This window comes from Schistocerca cancellata, chromosome 10, assembly GCF_023864275.1.
Source record: "Schistocerca cancellata isolate TAMUIC-IGC-003103 chromosome 10, iqSchCanc2.1, whole genome shotgun sequence".
NCBI classification, from domain to species: Eukaryota; Metazoa; Arthropoda; class Insecta; order Orthoptera; family Acrididae; genus Schistocerca; species Schistocerca cancellata.
This window is the reverse complement of record NC_064635.1, coordinates 102,722,770-102,745,800: the sequence shown is the minus strand read 5'-3', so window position 1 is coordinate 102,745,800 and position 23,031 is coordinate 102,722,770. Positions and strand designations below refer to the sequence as shown.

The 23,031-nt window shown below is 47.5% G+C and overlaps 1 protein-coding gene and 1 non-coding gene across 3 annotated transcripts in view; both read left to right on the top strand.

The window, feature by feature from the left end:
* Window positions 1-23,031, top strand: part of LOC126106518 (syndecan-like) — a 479,376-nt gene that overhangs the window by 413,363 nt on the left and 42,982 nt on the right. The gene's annotated exons all lie outside the window — the stretch shown is intronic.
* Window positions 7,018-7,092, top strand: Trnat-ugu (transfer RNA threonine (anticodon UGU)). The gene has a single exon. It is a non-coding gene; the product is annotated as a tRNA-Thr (tRNA).

Genomic DNA, 23,031 nt, shown 5'->3' with positions numbered 1-23,031 from the left:
AATGGTCTCCTTTATATCCTCGCCAACGGCTGATACTGACAGCTACTCAGAGGCACTACACGTCGCAGTGGACGATCGCAATGAGGGCTGTGCTAGACATTTCATGTGCTACACATTTCACTAAAAGAACTGTGGGCAGCCGTGATTCAGTGTAGTACAGCCTGTTGCATGAGCTGCTATCAATCACTCTCTTCTCCTTATTGGATTTTGACCATACATTGTACCTGGACTTTCTTGTTCTCTTATTTGCACTTCAATTAGTGTTCTGCTCTTGGTCAGATTGGCTTTATTTACGAATTACACGTTCGTCTCAGGTGTGAACAGAATTTTAATAAATACCCATTTCGAAAACAGATAACGTATTAAGTTTTGCACATCTGGATTTACAACTCCGAAGATAATAACTCGTGGTGAGGAAGTAATAACTAGGGTGAAAAATTCAAAACTTTTAGTTGTTGAGAATTTGAAATGCCAAAAAATACACTTTATAACATTAGAAAATGCATGTTAACCACCAGATATCTTAGTCAACCTATGTGTATAATCCACCGATTTCGATCACACACCATCGTCACTGGATGTAAGCCAAAACAGATTAGTTAAACCATACCACATTTTCCTTCTAAGCTGATACCACATCAAGATTGTTACAGTAAAACTATACAAACAGCTAAAACAGCTATCGTAATACGTCCTTGAACGCAGTGAAGAGCCGAAGAAACTGGTACACCTGCCTAATATCGTGTAGGGTCACCGCGAGCACGCAGAATCACCGTAACACGACGTGCCATGGACTCGACTAATGTCTGAGGTAGTGATGGAGGAAACTGACACCATGAATCCTGCAGGGATATCCATAAATCCGTAAGAGTTCGAGGGAGTGGAGACCTGTTCTGAACAACGCGTTGCAAGTCATCCCAGACATCCTGAATAATGTTCATGTCTGGGGAGTTTGGTGGCCAGTGGAAGTGTTTAAACTCAGAAGAGTGTTCCTGGGGCCACTCTGTAGCAATTCTGGACGTGTGGGGTGTCACATTGTTCTGCCGGAATTGCCCAAGTCCGTCGGAATTCACAGTGCACATCAATGGATGCAGGTGATCAAACAGGATGCTTACGTACGTCTCACCTGTCAGAGTCGTATCTTGACATATCAGGAGTCTCATATCACTGCAACTGCACACGCCCCAATCCATTACAGAGCCTCCATCAGCTTGAACAGGCCCCTTGCTGACATGCAGGGTCCGTGGATTCAAGAAGTTGTCTCCATACCCGTATACATCCATCCGCTCGATGAAATTTGAAACGAGACACGTCCGACCAGACAACATGTTTCCAGTCATCGGTGTCGATGGGCACAGGCGAGGCGTGAAGCTTCGTGTCGTACAATCATCAAGGGTACACGAGTGGGCGTTCGTCTCCGAAAGCCCATATGGATGATGTTTCGTTGAATGGTTCACATGCTGACACTTGTTGATGACTTAGGACTGAAATCTGCAGCAATTTGCGGAAGGGTTGCACTTCTATGACGCTTGATTCTCCTCTGTCGTCGTTGGCCCCGTTCTTGCAGGATCTTTTTCCGGCCTCAGCGATGTCGGAGATTTTATGTTTTACCGGATTCCTGATATTCACGGTACGTTTGTGAAGTGGTCGTACGGGAAAATCCCCACATCATCGCTACCTCGGAGATGCTGTGTCCCATCGCTCGAGTGCCGACTGTACCACCACGTTGAAACTCATTTAAATCTTGATAACCTGCCAGTGTAACAGCAGTAACCTCTCTAAGAACTGCGCCAGACACTTGTTGTCTTATGTAGGCGTTGCCGACCGCAGCGTCGTATTCTGCTTGTTTACATACCTCTGTATTTGAATACGCATGTCTATACCAGTTTCTTTGTCGCTTTAGTGTAATTGCGGATTGTTAGTTTTGTTAATGTAGGACATTGCGGGGGTAATAATTGTGAGAGGGAGACAAAGGATAGGGTCAAATGGATGTGTTTCAGTGATGCAGAGATGAAACTGAGGCCGTCCTTTTCTCGCGTGATATCCTGCGAACTATGGATGAAGCGCAACAGGCGGAGTCCATATTTCTAGATTTCCGAAAAGCGTTTGACACGGTTCTGCACTGCAGACTGTTAATGGAAGTATAGGAATAGGTTCCCAGATAAGTCATAAGACCCAGGGTTCATCTGACATGGGTATCCCAGGGAAGTGTGACAGGACGGCTATTATTTTCTAAATATGTAGATGATCTGTCGTACACAGTGGGCGGCAGTCTGCGGTTGCTCGCTGATGACGCTGTGGTGTATCGGATGGTGTCGAAGATGACCGACTGTAGGATGATAGAAGACGGCTTGGATAAAATGTCTTGTTGGTGTGATGAATGGCAGCTAGCTCTGAATGCAGAAAAATGTAAGTTAATGCGAATGAGTAGAAAAACAAACCCGTAATGTTCGGATACAGTATTGCTAGTATCCTGCTTGACACAGTCAAGTCATTAAAATCTCTGAGCGTAACATTGCGCAGCCATGTAAACCGGAACGAGCACGTTCGGATTGTGGTAGGGAAGACGAATGATCGGTTTATTGGAAGAATGTTAGGGAAGAGTGGTTCACCTATAAAGAAGACCACTGGTGCGACCTATTCTTGAGTATTGCTCGAGTGTTTGAGATCTGTACCAGGTCGGACTGAAGGAACACATCGAAGCAATTCATAGGCGGGCTGCTAGATTTGTTTTTGGTAACTGATGAGGTTGATGTTGTTTGGTCCCCGGGCAAATAAAATCCCCAACCCGACCGGGAATCGAACCCGGGACCTAATAATCCTGAGGCAGCAATGCTAGTCACTTTTTTTTAATTCCACAAAAACAGTAACAAAAATGGCTAGAATGAAATGACATAAATAAGGTGACAGATAATTGCAGTCATAAATTACAGCATTCAAAGAATGAGGAATCATATTCAGTCTTTAGCAGGAGCACACATTTAGCACCCAGACCACGAGCTGCAGACGTTTCTCATAGGCTCGAACAACACACAAGTGTTACAGAGTTGTTTCGGGAACTCAAATGGGAATCTCAGGAGGGAAGGTGATCGCGGAACATTATTGATAAAATTTATTGAATCGGCGTTTGAAGTTCACTAGCTTCATAACCTCTTCGTAGACTTCAAGCGGGCCTTTGATAGTCTCGATATAGCACAAATGCTAAATTATTTGTTACTGCTTGGTATAAATGGCTCTGAGCACTATGGGACTTAACTGCTGAGGTCATCAGTCTCCTAGAACTTAGAATTACTTAAACCTAACTAACCTAAGGACATCACACACATCCATGCCCGAGGCAGGATTCGAACCTGCGACCGTAGCGGTCGCGCGGTTCCAGACTGTAGCGCCTAGAACCGCTCGGCCACACAGGCCGGCATGGTTGGTATACCATCGCAGTATGTCTCACTTATTCAAACAACTTTCGCTGGTTCCGACGCTGCATCGCGAGTGGATGGAGAAGTGAGCAAGTGGTTTAGCATTAGTAAAGGAGTCAGACAAAACGACGGACTCTTTACAATGCTTTTCAATCTGACTCTTGAAACAGGCATCATAGGCATATAGTTGGCTCAGATATGCGCATTTCCTGATGATTTTGCAATTATTGGTCGAAGAAGGGTATCACTAGAGGGTACAATATGTGAACTGAAGAAGCCACAGGACCTAAAGGCCTTTGCCTACTTTTTTATTTATTTTTTTTCATTAGCTTTTGACTGGTTTGATGCGCCCGCCACGAATTCCTCTCCTGTGCTAATCTCTTAATGTCAGAGTAGCACTTGCAACCTACGTTCTAAATTATTTGCTGGATGTATTCCAATCTCTGTCTTCCTCTACAGGTTTTGCCCCCTACAACTCCCTCCAGTACCGTGGAAGTCTTTCCCTGATGTCTTAACAGATGTCCTATCATCCTGTCCCTTCTCCTTATCAGTGTTTTCCTCATATTCCTTTCCTCTCCGATTCTGTGCAATACCTCCTCATTCCTTACCTTATCAGTCCACCTAATTTTCAACATTCGTCTGTAACATCACATTTCAAATTCTTCGATTCTCTTCTGTTCGGCTTTCCCACAGTCCATGTTTCACTATCATACAATGCTGTACTCCAGACGTACATTCTCAGAAACTTCTTCCTCAAATTAAGGCCCATGTTTGACACTTTTAGACTTCTCTTAGCCAGGAAAGCCCATTTCCCATTGCCAGTCTTCTCTTGATGTCCTCCTTTGCCCGTCCGTCACTGGTTATTTTGCTGCCTAGTTAGCAGAATTCCTTAACTTCACCCGCGATCTGGTGTTAAGTATCTCGGTGTTCTCATTTCTACTACTTCTCATTACCTTCGTCTTTCTTCGATTTACTCTCACTCAATACTCTGTACGAATTAGACTATTCATTCCGTTCTGCAGATCCTATAATTATTCTTCACTTTCACTCAGGATAGCAATGTCATCAGCGAATCGTATCATTGATAAGCTTTCACCTTGAATTTTAATTCCACTCCTGAACGTTTCTTTTATTTCCATCATTGCTTCCTCGATGTACAAATTGAACAGGCTACATCCTTGTCTTACATCCTTTTTAATACGAGCACTTCGTTCTTTATAGTCCACTCTTATTAATCCCTCTTCGCTATTGTACATATCGAATATGACCCCTCTCTCCCTACTTTTTTCAGAATTTCGAACGTCTTGCAACTTTCTATAAATGTAAGAAAGACTAAGTACGTGAAATTCACCAGGAATGAAAATAATAACATGGATAGACCATCAGCAGACTGTTTCAATTTTGAACATTTGCCGGACTTTGACTGCTCTAATATTAAAAACACAAATTCCACGTCAACTGAAATAAAACTGCGCATCCCAAGTTAAAAGAAATTGTTGGCCTCTAGGTTATTAAACAGGCAGCTGAAGTTACAACTATGTAAGGTCATGCATGATCAGGCCAGTTGTAACTTATGAGCTGATGAGCAACAGCTCAGTATATTTGAACGTAGAGTACTGCGTAAGATCTATGGGGCAATTTCTGGAGATCCAGGACGAATACTGAGCTGGACCGACTCATACGAGGGGCTGACATCATAAGAATTGTAAAAAGTAGAAGAACAGCCTGGTTTCGGCATGTCCTCATGATGCACACTGGAAGAACAAGTAAAAAGATATTTGAATGGAGACCAACCGGAACAAGACACAGAGGAAGGCCACGATAACGGTGGATAGATTATGTGGAAGAAGTTATAAAATCTCTCAGAGTCCGAGGATGGCGGAGAACCGCGCTGGAGAGGGCAGAATGGAGGAAACTTGTTGATGCTAAAACCCGCATAGGGAAGCAGATTTTAAGCTGACTGCAAAAAGATTCAACTGCCGGCATCATACACTGCGCATAAGCACCACTAAGACAAGATACGAGAAATTAGGGCTCATTCGGAGGCATATAGACAGTCGTTTTTCCCTCGCTCTGTCTGCGAATGGAGCAGGAAAGGAAACGGTGCTACAGGTTACCCTTTGCCACGCATCGTACGGTGGCTTGAAGAGTATATGTGTAGATGTAGATGAGGAGGGTTGAAACGCCCGCCAAATCACGCAGGGCTAATTAGGGATGTGGAAAGGGCCAAGAGAGTTGCGATTGTATTCATTTCATAATTGTAATTTACCATCATTTAGTTCACAAAAACACTTTTGAAAGAATTAAATTTGCCTCGCGGCTGAAGGCCTCCAAACAGATGCTTTAGAATAAGTTCAATTTTGAAAAGACATGACACACAGTTAAATGTACGAATAAGATAAATCGTATACATACATGAGATCAGCATGCGGAGCGGCTGAAGGGCGCCGGATTAAATCTTCAAAATTCCAAATATACTATGATGATTACTGAAGGCAGAAGGCCACAATGTTTTAAGATGCTAACAGGGCTGATGGCCCACAAGGTGTCCAGAAAGAGATAAACAAATGCAATAAGACGGCTGAAGGCCGCGAAGTTAAATTCTGAAAATTAAGGAAATATATATATATATATTGGAACAATCGGTAAAACAATACAATAAGTTTACAGATTTCCTGTTGCAACACCAATGGTGGAAGGCCGACAATGCTTGTAAAATCTTTCAGAGGAAATTACAATAACCTCTCAAGAGCAGAAGACGATAATGTTTGGACTTGAAGGGAACTCTAAGAACATGTTTCGAGGGCTGAGGCCCAGAACTAACCTTGCCAAATTAAAAATACAAAATACAGTTAAATTACAACAACATTAACACTTCCAAAAGGATAATTAAGACAACGGCACGCAGGAGTCTCCAGTGGATCGGTCTGCCCTCGTTCACTTAGGCGAAACAGGTGGTGAGTCCAACTACACTTAATTCGTGCGAACCCAACCAAGGGGCAGTCACGGACCGACCGACCAACCGCTTGCTTGCCACAACGGAGCACACGAGAATTCAAGGCCCCAAAAAAATTACAAGTATCACTATCGGCAAACAAACGTGTATGTGAACTGAGCTGCCAAAACTACACACCATGTTGGGCAGCAACAACAGGCGAGGAAAAGACATTGCCTAAAAACTACGTTAGCGGCCAGGGCAGGTAACCAGAACACTAACGGCCACAAGGCAGAAAATTCCACTGGTGCACTTGACTATGGATAAATTAATTTGATCAATTCCACCTGACGGCGACTATCTCGAACACTTCACTCGTTATGAAATGATAATTAAATGGACACCCTAGCTGCAAACAGGCGTTGATGAACTTCATTGGGGACATGTTGAAAATGTGTGCCCCGACGGTGACTCGAACCCGGGATTTCCTGCTTACATGGCAGACGCTCTATCCATCTGAGCCACCGCGGGCACAGTGCGTCTGCAGGGACTTACCCCTTGCACGCTCCCCGTGAGATCCACATTCCCAACATGTCCACACCACTACATTCGTAGTACGCCTAATAGATGTTTGCCCATCGTCCCTGCAGACGCACTATCCTCTGTGCCCGCGGTGGCTCAGATGGATAGAGCGTCTGCCATGTAAGCAGGAGATCCCGGGTTCGAGTCCCGGTCGGGGCACACATTTTCAAGATGTCCCCAATGAAGTTCATCAGCGCCTGTTTGCAGCTAGGGTGTCCATTTAATTATCATTTCATTTCTAGCAAAGCTGCATGGTCATCCACGGTAACTGTTCTTTCGGGAACAGATACTACCGTCATATATACTTCACTCGTTGTTGCTCACAGGAAAACCTCTATAACAGCAACGCCGGAAGCAAAAACGTAATGCTCAAAACCACTCAACCTTCACGTCCTGGGTCGGCGAGCGACGATGCTCGTACCGATCGGACAGCTCCAGACAGACACTGCCCAGAGACCACCAGCGGCCCAGTCGACTACGCCGCACGGAGATGTCCTCGGACCAACCGACCGACCAACAATCCACCAAAGATCATCATCCATGATGCGTGGCGGCAACGGTCGGGCGGGCGATGTCCACGCAGGGCTCACTGCTGCTGCGAGCCGGCGACTGGCTGGCCCGGGCTGCGCTCCAGACGCATTGCAACTGACTGCCGGGGTTCAACCTACGACCCCAACTGCCGCCGTGAAGTCTCCTCCTCGCACGTTCCTACTCACTCGCAGACCAGAACTACCGATCCGAACTTGCAACCCGAACTCAATGGCTTACAGACAACGACCGGGAAGTAATAGCAGTCAAGCAAAGATACTACGAGAGGGGATATGTCGACACGCTCTGATAACGTCGCTGACGGTCAGGCAAAGCAGCAACTCGGTGACAGTAGTAATTTAAATTAATGTAGTGAGGCGGAAGTACGTTAAAAACAGGGTGTAAAACACATGATGGCGGGAACACGAGCCACGCACTAATGTGTTGAGCTGCATGAAGCCAGTCTTCCGGCTGAAGACCCCTTACTTTTGACGGTACTCGCGTCACTCCTCTTCGCCTTTGTCCCGCTTCTGTACGAGGTGCATTCAAGTTCTAAGGCCTCCGATTTCTTTTATAATTAACTACTAACCCGAAATCGATGAAACTGGCGTTACTTCTCGACGTAATCGCCCTTCAGACGTACACATTTTTCACAACGCTGACGCCATGATTCCATGGCAGCGGCGAAAGCTTCTTGAGGAGTCTGTTTGACCACTGGAAAATCGCTGAGGCAATAGCAGCACGGCTGGTGAATGTGCGGCCACGGAGAGTGTCTTTCATTGTTGCAAAAAGCCAAAAGTCACTAGGAGCCAGGTCAGGTGAGAAGGGAGCATGAGGAATCACTTCAAAGTTGTTATCACGAAGAAACTGTTGCGTAACGTTAGCTCGATGTGCGGGTGCGTTGTATTGGTGAAACAGCACACGCGCAGCCCTTCCCGGACGTTTCTGTTGCAGTGCAGGAAGGAATTTGTTCTTCAAAACTTTTTGGTAGGATGCACCTGTTACCGTAGTGCCCTTTGGAACGCAATGGGTAAGGATTACGCCCTCGCTGTCCCAGAACATGGACACCATCATTTTTTCAGCACTGGCGGTTACCCGAAATTTTTTTGGTGGCGGTGAATCTGTGTGCTTCCATTGAGCTGACTGGCGCTTTGTTTCTGGATTGAAAAATCCATCCACGTCTCATCCATTGTCACAACCGACGAAAAGAAAGTCCCATTCATGCTGTCGTTGAGCGTCAACATTGCTTGGCAACATGCCACACGGGCAGCCGTGTGGTCGTCTGTCAGCATTCGTGGCACCCACCTGGATGACACTTTTCGCATTTTCAGTTCGTCATGCAGGATTGTGCGCACAGAACCCACAGAAATGCCAACTCTGGAGGCGATCTGTTCAACAGTCATTCGGCGATCCCCCAAAACAATTCTCTCCACTTTCTCGATCATGTCGTCAAACCGGCTTGTGCGAGCAAGAGGTTGTTTCGGTTTGTTGTCACACGATGTTCTGCCTTCATTAAACTGTCGCATCCACGAACGCACTTTCGACACATCCATAACTCCATCACCACATGTCTCCTTCAACTGTCGATGAATTTAAATTGGTTTCATATCACGCAAATTCAGAAAACGAATGATTGCACGCTGTTCAAGTAAGGAAAACGTCGCCATTTTAAGTATTTAAAACAGTTATCATTCTCACCGCTGTCGGTAAAATTCCATCTGCCGTACGGTGCTACCATCTCTGGGACGTATTGACAATGAACAGGGCCTCATTTTAAAACAATGCGCATGTTTATATCTCTTTCCAGTCCGGAGAAAAAAAATCGGAGGCCTTAGAACTTGAATGCACCTCGTACAGAGGTCGAGTAAGCTTCATCGGAACCATTTTTGTCAGCACTTGTTTGACACCCACAGTACACACTCTCGACACCCCGCATACGACGACAGTGCTGTGGCTGAAGCGGTACAGTATCCGGGAGCAATTTCATTACATTTTTTTTTTTCGCTACTAATATATCAAACGTGTTGGTCTCCAACGCGCCCTATAGCGCCCGCTTAATTAAATTCCTGTCTCCTGTGGCGAATACCTTTGCTGTTCCGGTGCGGCGGGAACCTGCCGTGAATGTGCGCAGTGCCGTCTCCACACGAGATTTCTGCCGCAAACGGCAGAGAAGTGGGGACTTCGCGGAATGTGGATCACACATATGACTATGTAGAGGCACACCGAAGCATAGGAGACGTCCAACGTGAAAATGTTATTGGTAGAAACACAACCTTTACAACTCGCTCGATACGAGAAGTAATTGCAAAGTTGAACTGTCAACTTCAAAGAATCATCGTGGCACTGTGATAGTGGGTGATGGTGGCAGTCCTTCTCAGGACATTCGACTTTCAGCTGCGTGTATCGGGTGTTGTCAGGCACATTTTGTGTGGTATTTCGGCATGTATTTGCTGTTCCATTTTTGCACGTCTGTCTGTAGTCAGGCCGAACAAATTCATCTACCATGTCTCACATACGACGCTGAGCGTCGATGGAAGGCGTCGGTTTGTTTCCCATTACAGACAGGATGATTTTTAAATCGTAATTTCAGGTGTCCATTCGACAGAGCGGCCCGAAATTAGTCTAGTGCCATGTTCGTCCTATCGATGTGTGTTAACAGGAGCAGTGGAAATGGAAATGAAGTCCCATGCTTCTTTACAGAGCGTAGGGGAACGATGCGGGAGACCTGCACCGCCTTACTAGGCAAGGTCCTAATGGAGGTGGTTTGCCGTTGCCTTCCTCCGACCATAATGGGGATGAATGATGATGATGAAGACGACACAACAACACCCAGTCATCTCGAGGCAGGAAAAATCCCTGACCCCGCCGGGAATCGAACCCGGGACCCCGTGCTCGGGAAGCGAGAACGCTACCGCGAGACCACGAGGGGCAACAGGAGCAGTAAAACACGGAGAATAACGAGTACTCCAGTAGCGACTGAGCAGCGCTACGCGACAGTGGCAGCACTCAGAGCACGCCAGGACGCTGCTCAGGCGCTGCTGGAGTACTCGTTATTCTCTGTGTTTTACTGCTCCTGTTAACACACACCGATAGGACGAACATGGCACTAGACTAATTTCGGGCCGCTCTGTCGAATGGACACCTAAAATTACGATTTTTTTGTTCAAAATGGTTCAAATGGCTCTAAGCACTATTGGACATCTGAGATCATCAGTCCCCTAGACTTAGAACTACTTAAACCTAACTAACCTAAGGACACCACACACATCCATGCCCGAGGCAGGATTCGAACCTGCGACCGTAGCAGCAGCGCGCTTCCGGACTGAAGCGCCTACAACCGCTCGCCCACAGCGGCCGACGATTTTGTTTGTAATGGGAAAGAAACCCCACACACGCTGGGCTTCGCATGAAAGACATGATGAAGAGCTTTTGTTTTGACTTTCTCAAGTTACGCACAAGTACACCACAGAAAATGCGCCTGACGGCTCTTAGGAGACAGACACCTACGATAATAAAAGTTAAGCGCACAGAAATGGTCGGATGTCAAAGTCATTTCGTACACATAATCACCATGGTCGGGTATGTAAACGATTAGACTTGCAATTCTCTATGATGGGTAAAACAGCCACCAGAGTGCTTTACTGTTGTTCGTGTTTAGTGTAGTTACCAGGCGTGGTAGGGAATATGAGAAGCGTGGAGAGCATCAGATGTTGACTGGTCACTGAGAAGGACATGAATACGGTGCGTATTCATGTGCGACAGCGTCATCAGCACCCGGCAGAGTTTGAAAAGGGCTTCATTGTGGGTCTCCATTTGGCCAGCAGGTCGAATCGTGCACTATTGAGGTTAATGGGGAATTCGGATGTGACAGTGGCCCTATGTTATGCTGCTTGGAACGTGATGGCAGGGATACCGTTTGTCAAGGATCCAGTCGACCATCTCTGAGCACCACAACGGAGGACCGCCATATTGCTCACCAAATACATCGTAACACCTTCATATCTGCACCTGCCTTTCGAGTTCAAGTGTCATCCTGCACCATTACTTGGAAATTACGCTCCAAAAGGCATCCTGCCGTGAACACGTCAAGCGAAACGGCTACGTTTGGAGCAGTGCAGTGGGAGGGAAGCATGGACTGTTCACGGATGGTGTCGTGTTGTGTTCAGCGATGAATGCGGTCCTGCACTGGCTGGTTGGCCATAGTCGGCGAGTACGTTAAGGACCAGCGAAGATGTCCCACGTTGAATCTTGCCTAGTCGTCAACTGTGGGGAGTCTAGGAAACATGCTTTCTCGGATCGCTTGACAACAATTCAAGCAAATCGCATTAATGAGTCCCACTACAGAAAATAAATGACAATAAAAGGCAGATGTGTCGCAAGCAAAGGGTAAACGGTCCATTTTAACACGGGTAATGTATCATGAAGCAAATACCGTCAGCACTGGCGGAATGTTACGTGGTACCACTTATACGTTTGTGACTATGACAGCGCCATTTATCACAAAGCGAAAAAAGTGGTCCAACTAAAACATTCATATTTCTTTACGTACTACACGAACATGTAATAAAGAATGGGGGTTCCTATTTATAAAACGCAGTTGATATCCGTTTGACCTATGGCAGCGCCATCTAGCGGGCCAACCATAGCACCATCTGGTTTCTCCCTTCAAGCTACACAAGTTTCGTTCTTTGTAGTTTTTTCGTTTGATGCTTATTTCGTGAGATATTTGGCCCGGTCACGATCAATGGACCACCCTGTATAGTACCAATTATTAGCGACAACGAACAAGAAAGCAGCATATCCCGTAGTGTTAATTCTTGTAGACGAGCAGAAGCGAATAGTAATGAACACAGGCGATTTTTCTGCGAATATTCGTTCGATTGCGTTCCCTTCCATTTGTCCTCTTGTAAGCCTACTCTAATCGTATCACGATCATTTAATCCGTCAGATTACGTGGGAGCACGTCAGTCAAAGGTACTTGCCCTCGGAACGAATCACTACATAGCTCACAGAAAGCTGATGAAAAATTAAAAATCAAAATACAACGTTTTCACCAGCCGAGTGCAGTATGACAATCGATTCATTCCACTATCGATTCGGGACAGCAGTCATTTTCAAGAGATTTTGTATCGTCTTAAGCACAACGCTAGTGGCGAAGAGACATCAGGGGGTCCATTTGATGTACCTCAGCACAGCCATGACGATCTGACGATATCAGACACATGGCACACTAGTTGTGGCGTTTTAGCAGTGACCTGCGCTAAGGCGCTTCATACTCACTCTCAAAATGAGTCCAGGCTGAAATTAAAGTAGAATCAACAGCAGACAAGTGATTACTATGCCTCAGACATTAGGCCGATCACAGTATCGTCATACTACAGATACAGTGCAAGTGAGGCACCGAGCAAGGGAGAAATATCGAAAAAGGACAGTACAGATATCGAAAAATATTTCATCAGTCTTCTCTAGTTATCAGCTGAATCGTGGCGCCGCGTTGTCGCATGTTTTGACCAGTTTCCTACTCTTAATCTTCACACGAAGTGTCGCGTTCGTGTCCAGTTCGTCCCTTTGTATTCTCTGGCCCATCTTGTGGCCAACGGCGGCCTAAGTCCAGTCTTGATGCTGCCTGTCTGTTCCATCCGCTCCCGCCGCCGCTTTCACATCAGAGCATTTCTGGCGTATTTTTGCTAACGCCACAACCCAACCCGACCACACTGCAATCTGAATTTTGTTATTTTTTATATTCATGATAAGTGAATTTAAGAACTCAAATATCAGTCCACGAAAGCTGTTCGATGTACCTCTCAAAAATGCTCAATAAAATTGACCTTGAAGCTTTCCGACCGTGTTTAATATTCTACAGCAAGGCCAGTTCTTCTCTGCTGTCCATGTGGCTGAACGCTTGCCTATCAAGTGTGCTGCACTGGTTCGATTTTCAAAATGGTTCAAATGGCTCTGAGCACTATGGGACTTAACTGCTAAGGTCATCAGTCCCCTAGAACTTAGAACTAGTTAAACCTAACTAACCTAAGGACATCACACACATCCATGCCCGAGGCAGGATTCGAACCTGCGACCGTAGAGGTCACACGGTTCCAGACTGTAGCGCCTAGAACCGCTCTGCCACACGGCCGGCTTTCGATTTTCAGCACTGCCTGAATTTTAAACATACGTGGGTGTTCGATGATTGTTTTCAGGAAGCGTAAAATACGAGACAATCGAAAAAGAAATTAATTAGTAGAGATTTTTTATTTTAAACAATCTTTTACAAAGGATCAGTGATTAAGAGTGTATAAGAAAAACAAAATAACTACGCAACACAAGGGGAATTAACCTAACGGGAGGGAAATCAGTAGATGTGATGTACATGAACAGAGAAACAAATTTTTACAGTTCCACAATAAATGGGTGATTATTCTGGACGAAGAGCATTACAAATTCAGCAAGTTAATACTTGTTGCTCCACCACTGCGCGTTATGCAAACAGTTATTTGGCTTGGCATCGATTGTAGAGTTGTTGGATGTCCTCTTGAGGGATATCATGCCAATTTCTGTCCAATTGGTGCATAAGATCGACAAAACCCCAAGGGCGTTGGATGGCCCTCCTCATAATGCTCAAAATGTTCTCAACTGGGGAGAGATGTTGCGCCCTTACTGGCCAAAAGTAGCGTTAGGGAAGCCCACCCGGCTAGCCACGTGGTCTAACGCGCTGCTTCCCGAGCGGGAAGGCGTGCCAGTCCGCGGTACGAATCCGACCGGCGGATTAGTGTCGAGGTCAGGTGTGCCGGCCAGCCTGTGGATGGTTTTTAAGGTTGTTTTCCGCCTGCCTTAGCGCATGCGGGCTGGTTCCCCTTATTCCGCCTCAGATACACTATGCCGGCGATTGCTGCGCAAACACTGTCTCCAAACTCTACCACGCAACTATTTGGGGTTACACTCGTCTGGTATGAGACTTTCCAAGGGGAGGGGGGGGGGGGTTCACTGCGGGTCCGAGTCCGCCGCTCGTGGTCTCGCGGTAGCGTTCTCACTTCCCGAGCACGAGGTCCCGGGTTCGATTCCCGGCGGGGTCAGGGTTTTTCACCTGCCTCGAGATAACTGGGTGTTTGTGTTGTCCTCATCATTTCATCATCATCCAGGAAAGTGGCGAAATTGGACTGAGCAAAGGTTGGGAAATTGTACGGGCGCTGATAACCGCGCTGTTGAGCGCCCCACAAACCAAACACCATCATCATCACTGGGGGTCCGAACCGCACAATAACCCTGGGTTCAGTGTGGGGCGTCGGTTGGGTGAGTGGAGTGCTGTAGCCTGTTGTGGGGTTGTGAACAACAGGGTTGATGGAGGAGATAGAGAAGATCCAAAGAAGAGCGGCGCGTTTCGTCACAGGGTTATTTGGTAACCATGATAGCCTTACGGAGATGTTTAACAAACTCAAGTGGCAGACTCTGCAAGAGAGGCGCTCTGCATCGGGGTGTACCTTCCTCGCCAGGTTTCGAGAGGGTGCGTTTCTGGATGAGGTATCGAATATATTGCTTCCCCCTATTTATACCTCCCGTGGATATCACGAATATAAAATTAGAGAGATTCGAGCGCGCACGGATGCTTTCAGACAGTCGTTCTTCCCGCGAACCATACGCGACTGGAACAGGAAAGGGAGGTAATGACAGTGGCACGTAAAGTGCCCTCCGCCACACAACGTTGAGTGGCTTGCGGAGTATAAATGTAGATGTAGATAGATGTAGACGAATCCTCTCCGTCGTTTCTAGGTCCTCGGTTCAATACACAATACACACAAGGTTTGGCAAGCACGAAGAAAGGCAGCAGGAACTCTCACTGTGAGCGGGCTGACATTTTCTTATTGAAATAGAAGCCCACGATGGCTTGCCATGAGGAGCAACAAAACGGGTTGTAGAACATCGTCGACGTACCGCTGTGCTGTAAGGGTCCTGCGGATGACAACCAAAGGGTCGCTGCTATGGCACCCCAGACCATCACTGCTCATTGTTGGACCGCATGGGGGGGGGGGGGGGGCGACAGCCAGGTTGGTATCCCATCACTGGGGCTTCTCCAGACACGTTTTCGGTGGTCATCGGGACTCAGTTCGAAGTACGACTCAAGGCAATTCTACTGCAGTCAGTGAGATACCGCGTCGAAGACGTGTCGGGAGAGGTCCTGGTCAGTGATGGGGTATCAACCAACCATACAGCCTCACAACCAGGAGTGGTGGTCTGGGGTACCATTTCATTTCATAACACAACCCCTGGGGTTGTCATCGCAGCATCCTTACAGCACGGCGGCATGTCGGAGATATTCTACGCCACAGTTTGGCCCCATTAATGGTAAGCCAGTCTGGGCTTACGTATCAGTAGGATAATGCCCGACCACACACGGTGAGAGTTTCTACTTCTTTTCTTTCCAAATCATACTTTGGCCAGCAAGGTCGCCAAATCTCTTCCCAACTGAGAACGTTTGGAGCATTATGAGTAGGACCCTAAAACAAGATCAGGGTTTTGACGATGTAACGCACCCATTGGATATAATTTGCCACGATATACCTCAGGAGGACAACAAACATCTTTGTCAATCAATGCCAAGCCGAATAGCTGCTTGCATAAGAACAGAGGTGGACCATCGTGTTATCGACTTTCTATATTAGTGAAGGTTTTTGTCGTGAGTAAAACACCCATGTCAGCCTCTGTGGCCGAACGGTTCTAGGCGCTTCATTCCGAAACCACGCAGGTGCTACGGTCGCAGGTTCAAATCCTGCCTCCGGCATTGACGTGTATGATGTCCTTAGATTAGTTAGGTTTAAGTAGTTCTAAATTTAGGGGGACTTATCACCTCAGATGTTAAGTCCCAATGTGCTTGGAGCCATTTGAACCATCTGAACAAGTTGCAATCCTTTTTTTAGTTTGTGATGTAAATCACACCTACTCATTTCCGTGCCTTTCGGCTACTCCCTTCGTCGTACTTCTTTAGAGTGTACGAGGTGCATTCAAGTTCTAAGGCCTCCGATTTTTTTTCTCCGGACTGGAAAGAGATAGAAACTTGCGCATTGTTTTAAAATGAGGCCGTGTTCATTGTCAATACGTCCCAGAGATGGCAGCACCGTACGGCAGATGGAATTTTACCGCCAGTGGCGAGAATGAGAACTGTTTTAAATACTTAAAATGGCGACGTTTTCCTTACTTGAACAGCGTGCAATCATTCGTTTTCTGAATTTGCGTGGTGTGAAACCAATTGAAATTCATCGACAGTCGAAGGAGACATGTGGTGATGGAGATATGGATGTGTCAAAAGCGCGTTCGTGGGTGCGACAGTTTAATGAAGGCAGAACATCGTGTGACAACAAACCGAAACAACCTCGAGCTCGCACAAGCCGGTCTGACGACACGATCGAGAAAGTGGAGAGAATTGTTTTGGGGGATCGCCGAATGACTGTTGAACAGATCGCCTCCAGAGTTGGCATTTCTGTGAGTTCTGTGCACACAATCCTGCATGACGACCTGAAAAAGCGAAAAGTGTTATCCAGGTGCGTGCCACGAATGCTGACGGACGAACACACGGCTGCCCGTTTGGCATGTTGCCAAGCAATGTTGACGCGCAACGACAGCACGAATGGGACTTTCTTTTCGTAGGCTGTGACAATGGAAGAGACGTGGATGCCATTTTTCAATCCAGAAACAAAGCGCCAGTCAGCTCAATGGAAGCACACAGATTCACCGCCACCAAAAACATTTCGGGTAACCGCCAGTGCTGAAAAAATGATGGTGTCCATTTTCTGGGACAGCGAGGGCGTAATCCTTACCCATTGCGTTCCAAAGGGCACTACGGTAACAGGTGCATCCTACGAAAATGTTTTGAAGAACAAATTCCTTCCTGCACTGCAACAAAAACGTCCGGGAAGGGCTGCGCGTGTGCTGTTTCACCAAGACAACGCACCCGCACATCGAGCTAACGTTACGCAACAGTTTCTTCGTGATAACAACTTTGAAGTGATTCCTCATGCTCCCTACTCACCTGACCTGGCTCCTAGTGACTTTTGGCTTTTTCGAACAATGAAAGACACTCTCCGTGGCCGCACATTCACCAGCCATGCTGCTATTGCCTCAGCGATTTTCCAGCGGTCAAAACAGACTCCTAAAGAAGCCTTCGCCGCTGCCATGGAATCATGGCGTCAGCGTTGTGAAAAATGTGTACGTCTGCAGGGCGATTACGTCGAGAAGTAACGTCAGTTTCATCGATTTCGGGTGAGTCAGTTAGAACTCGAATGCACCTCGTATATTTGCAACGAAACTTGGACTTTTGTGTGCGATATGTAATCAGAAACAAGACGGCGTGCATTTTTCATAAAAATAGTAGCCACATACACTCCTGGAAATGGAAAAAAGAACACATTGACACCGATGTGTCAGACCCACCATACTTGCTCCGGACACTGCGAGAGGGCTGTACAAGCAATGATCACACGCACGGCACAGCGGACACACCAGGAACCGCGGTGTTGGCAGTCGAATGGCGCTAGCTGCGCAGCATTTGTGCACCGCCGCCGTCAGTGTCAGCCAGTTTGCCGTGGCATACGGAGCTCCATCGCAGTCTTTAACACTGGTAGCATGCCGCGACAGCGTGGACGTGAACCGTATGTGCAGTTGACGGACTTTGAGCGAGGGCGTATAATGGGCATGCGGGAGGCCGGGTGGACGTACCGCCGAATTGCTCAACACGTGGGGCGTGAGGTCTCCACAGTACATCGATGTTGTCGCCAGTGGTCGGCGGAAGGTGCACGTGCCCGTCGACCTGGGACCGGACCGCAGCGACGCACGGATGCACGCTAAGACCGTAGGATCCTACGCAGTGCCGTAGGGGACCGCACCGCCACTTCCCAGCAAATTAGGGACACTGTTGCTCCTGGGGTATCGGCGAGGACCATTCGCAACCGTCTCCATGAAGCTGGGCTACGGTCCCGCACACCGTTAGGCCGTCTTCCGCTCACGCACCAACATCGTGCAGCCCGCCTCCAGTGGTGTCGCGACAGGCGTGAATGGAGGGACGAATGGAGACGTGTCGTCTTCAGCGATGAGAGTCGCTTCTGCCTTGGTGCCAATGATGGTCGTATGCGTGTTTGGCGCCGTGCAGGTGAGTGCCACAATCAGGACTGCATACGACCGAGGCACACAGGGCCAACACCTGGCATCATGGTGTGGGGAGCGATCTCCTACACTGGCCGTACACCACTGGTGATCGTCGAGGGGACACTGAATAGTGCACCGTACATCTAAACCGTCATCGAACCCATCGTTCTACCATTCCTAGACCGGCAAGGGAACTTGCTGTTCCAATAGGACAATGCACGTCCGCATGTATCCCGTGCCACCCAACGTGTTCTAGAAGGTTTAAGTCAACTACCCTGGCCAGCAAGATCTCCGGATCTGTCCCCCATTGAGCATGTTTGGGACTGGATGAAGCGTCGTCTCACGCGGTCTGCACGTCCAGCACGAACACTGGTCCAACTGAGGCGCCAGGTGAAAATGGCATGGCAAGCCGTTCCACAGGACTACATCCAGCATCTCTACGATCGTCTCCATGGGAGAATAGCAGCCTGCATTGCTGCGAAAGGTGGATATACACTGTACTAGTGCCGACATTGTGCATGCTCTGTTGCCTGTGTCTATGTGCCTGTGGTTCTGTCAGTGTGATCATGTGATGTATCTGACCCCAGGAATGTGTCAATAAAGTTTCCCCTTCCTGGGACAATGAATTCACGGTGTTCTTATTTCAATTTCCAGGAGTGTATGTGTTAGAATATTTTTGATGAACTTTCTATTTAAATGAAGTAGGACTTGGAGCAGATCGGATGAAAAGCCAAATAAAGTAATGATCGAATCGAGAACGTGATTCCAGTCATAGATTAAGCCTCGTATGGTACTGATTTTTTTAGATATTTACGTATTTTAAACTTCAAGGAATGGACAGTAGGACAGTCACCTCTGTTTAAGAATGGGCATCAGTCGCGAGTCGAATCCAAAACCCCCACGTGGCAGGCAAGCTATTACTCACGCCACCATGCGGCTCGATGTAGTGGTCGGAAAACTTTAAAGGCAATTTTTTCGAGAATTTGGAAGTTGCATTGAACTATTTTAATATTTGAATTCAGAAGAACTCATGTACCATAAACATAGAAAAATTACAGAAATCCGATTGCCGTGTGGTCCCCTTGTAGCTGGAAACCGCTGTCCCGGCTCACAAGATCGTGATGTACTTATATTGCCAATGCCTCTTCTATGACCGAATCTTGGAACTCGTTAACGCAACACGAAACCTTTGTCTGAACAGAAACGTCTCCTTAGTTGATACAACGCCCTGCCACCGAACACTTGTCGGTTTGGCCGAGGCGTACCCTCCTCTCATGCACTGTTCTGCAGGATGGAACTCTGCGTCTGGCCGACGTAATGCCAGCCACACTCGCAACTAATGCTGTAGACGCCAGATCTGAGTGACCGAAATATATTCTCAATTTTAACCGTTGAGCAGAAATTGGTTTTGATGTTGTGCTTCTCCATTATGAAACGAGGTATGTTCAATAAGCAATGCGACACCATTGTTGGTTGGTTTAATTCAGGATTCCAATACACGCTATTATTCTGGACTGTTTTGGTTGCAAAATACTATTTCTCCACATAATCGCCACTCAATGCGACGGCCTTACTCCACCTTATTGCGAGAGGTGGTACCACTCCTTCATTGGGCCACACATGATGCTTCATTCCTCTTTATGGTCTTTTATTAGGCGGCGAGAAACCCAGTGGGTACACATTTTTGAGTACTCCAACTGGTGCACGAGTATTTCAACACTACCAACAAAGACGTCCATTTGAGCAGCGAGGTGTTTGATCGCGACCCGTCGATCACCTCGAATGAGAGTGTCCGCACGTTCCAACAGAGCAGCAGGCACGCGGGGGATCAGATAGCTCCGTGCGACGTTGTTGCGATGACAACGGACGCCTCGCCCAACGACTCACCGTGCTTTTGTGCACTGCCACGTCTCGGTAGACATTCTGCAAACGCCTGTGAATATTTGGGATACTCTAGTTTCCCGCCAAAAGAAACTCAGTGACAGCTCTCTCCTTGGAACGTAACTCCGTTACAGACGCCATTTCGAAGGCTGCGTACAGCGATGTCCCCATCGGAACTTAACAGACTACAGAGGCTGAAGCGAGAATATTCCACTTGATAGACCTACTGTCTGATTCGGTGTAGCGACTGTTCCTTCTCTCACCCCAAACGACCCCCCCCCCCCCCCCACTGATCCTCACGTTGCATGGGTAGTTAGTCTCCTGATAATCGTTGTAAAATGTTATTGTCGTCTGCAAATAGGATTTTCCCCGTATCTAACACCGCTTGGAAAGTCATTTGTGCGCATCAGCTAAGGTGCTATCTTGAGAAATTTTCATGTTTAAGCATTTCGTACTAAAAACGTGGGCTCTATACACTACTGGCCATTAAAGTTGTTACACCAAGAAGAAATGCAGATGATAAACGGTGTTCATTGGACCAATATATTATACTAGAACTGACATGTGATTACATTTTCACGCAATTTGGGTGCATAGATCCTGAGAAATCAGTACCCAGAACAACCACCTCTGGCCGTAATAACGGCCTTGATACGCCTGGGCATTGAGTCAAACAGAGCTTGGATGGCGTGTACAGGTACAGCCGCCAATTAGCCGAGCGGTGTGAGTAGCTGCAGTCATGGACTGTGCGGCTGGTCCCGGCGGACGTCCTCCCACTGGCATGGGTGTGTGTGTTCGTCCTTAGGATAATTTAGGTTACATAGTGTGTAAGTTTAGAGACTGTAAGCTTAGCAGTTAAGTCCCATAAGATTTCACACACATTTGAACATTCTGAACAGCCGCCCATGCAACTTCAGCACGATACCACAGTTCATCAAGAGTAGCGACTGGCATATTGTGACGAGCCAGTTGCTCGGCCACCATTGACCAGACGTTTTCAATTGGTGAGAGATATGGAGAATGTGTTGGCCAGGGCAGCAGGCCCGTTCAGGACCTGCAACAAGAGGTCGTGCATTATCCTGCTGAAATGTAGCGTTTCGCAGGGATCGAATGAAGGGTAGAGCCACGGGTCGTAACTCATCTGAAATGTAACGTCCACTCTTCAGAGTGCCGTCAGTGCGAACAAGAGGTGACCGAGACGTGTAACCAATGGCACCCCATACCATCACGCCGAGTGATACGCCCGTATGGCGATGACGAACACACGCTTCCAATGTGCGTTCATTGCGATGTCGCCAAACACGGATGCGACCATCATGATGCTGTAAACAGAACTTGGATTCATCCGAAGAAATGACGTTTTGCCATTCGTGCACCAAAGTTCGTCGTTGAGTACACCATCGCAGGCGCTCCCGTCTGTGATGCAGCGTCAAGGATAACGGCAGCCATGGTCCCCGAGCTGATAGTCCATGCTGCTGCAAACGTCGTCGAACTGTTCGTGCAGAGGGTTGTCGTCTTCCGAACGTCCCCATCTGTTTCCTCAGGGATCGGGACATGGCTGCACGATCCGTTACAGCCATGCGGATAACATGCCTGTCATCTCGACTGCTAGTGTTATGAGGCAGTTGGGATCGAGCACGGCGTTCCGTATTACCCTCCTGAACCCACTGATTCCATATTCTGCTAACAGTCATTGGATCTCGACTAACGCGAGCAGCAATGTCCGACACGATAAACCGCAATCGCGATAGGCTACAATCCGACCTTTATCAAAGTCGGAAACGTGATGGTACGCATTTCTCCTCCTTACACGAGGCATCACAACAACGTTTCACCAGGCAACGCCTGTCAACTGCTGTTTGTGTATGAGAAATCGGTTGGAAACTTTCCTCATGTCAGCACGCTGTAGGTGTCGCCAGCGGCGCCAACCTTGTGTGAATGCTCTGAAAAGCTAATCATTTGCATATCACAGCATCTTCTTCCTGTCGGTCAAATTTCGCGTCTGTGGCACGTCATCTTCGTGGTGTAGCAATTTTAATGGCCAGTAGTGTATTAGACGGCCTCTGCCATAAGGCTGCTTGTATTTTTCTTCAGGTGCATTTGTCTTCCGGCCCGCGGCGACGTGCAGAAAGCATTACACGCGCAGGGTGGCAAGAAGCGGACAAGTTTAGGGAAACACCGTGATGTATTGTTATTATGTGTCAGGAAGTTAGAAATACGAGCCTCCTGCGACGGGAGAGAGGGCGGTATTCGCCAAAAACAAGACGATGCCGGCGGAAAGAAACAGCCCGCGTGGGGAATGGGGAGGAAGGGACCTGTACACCTTACTGTTGACGGAAAATAACGCAGCCATTGTAAGGGTTAGAAACTGTATATGTGCTGAGGCAGCATAACTCACAATACAAAAACTACCGAGACTACGTCATCATGGGAAATTGGATTTAGTGGCTTTAATCCTCGTCGCACTTGCACCTGATGAAGACAGGCGGTCGAAATATCGTGCAAGTACGACACGATTACCGGCAGAAAATTCAACTTTTCAAGATCACAACGCTCCGC